Consider the following 424-nt stretch of genomic DNA (forward strand, 5'->3'; position numbering starts at 1 on the left):
TGCACATCCGCGTGAAGCACACCCACCCGCTGCCGGAGGCGTCCCGCGCCCACGCTGACTTCAAAGCCCGGAAGACGCCGGGCTCCATACTGCTGACCCTATAGAACTAAGCACCGTCATCTTTTTTGGGTAGGAGAAGAAGGCATAAACAGGGGACTCGGCGAAGAATCTACAATGCTTGTCAATATGTTTGCATCTGAACACTGAATCCTTTGTCTCTCTGTTTCTCCTGGTTATGTTGGATTCAGTATGAGTGAGTGTGTTTGTTGGTTATGAGTTGGATCGTGGTCTTGCTGTGCACATCATTGTTTGAAGCATGACGAGTTGTAAAGACCAACATTTTTCAAAATAGTGACCTAGCAGGACAAGTATTTCCCTCAGTTTGTATATTTTTTATATTCATGTCAAGTTATACACTAGACTA

Source organism: Triticum aestivum, unplaced genomic scaffold, assembly GCF_018294505.1.
Source record: "Triticum aestivum cultivar Chinese Spring unplaced genomic scaffold, IWGSC CS RefSeq v2.1 scaffold97142, whole genome shotgun sequence".
Classification (NCBI taxonomy): domain Eukaryota; kingdom Viridiplantae; phylum Streptophyta; class Magnoliopsida; order Poales; family Poaceae; genus Triticum; species Triticum aestivum.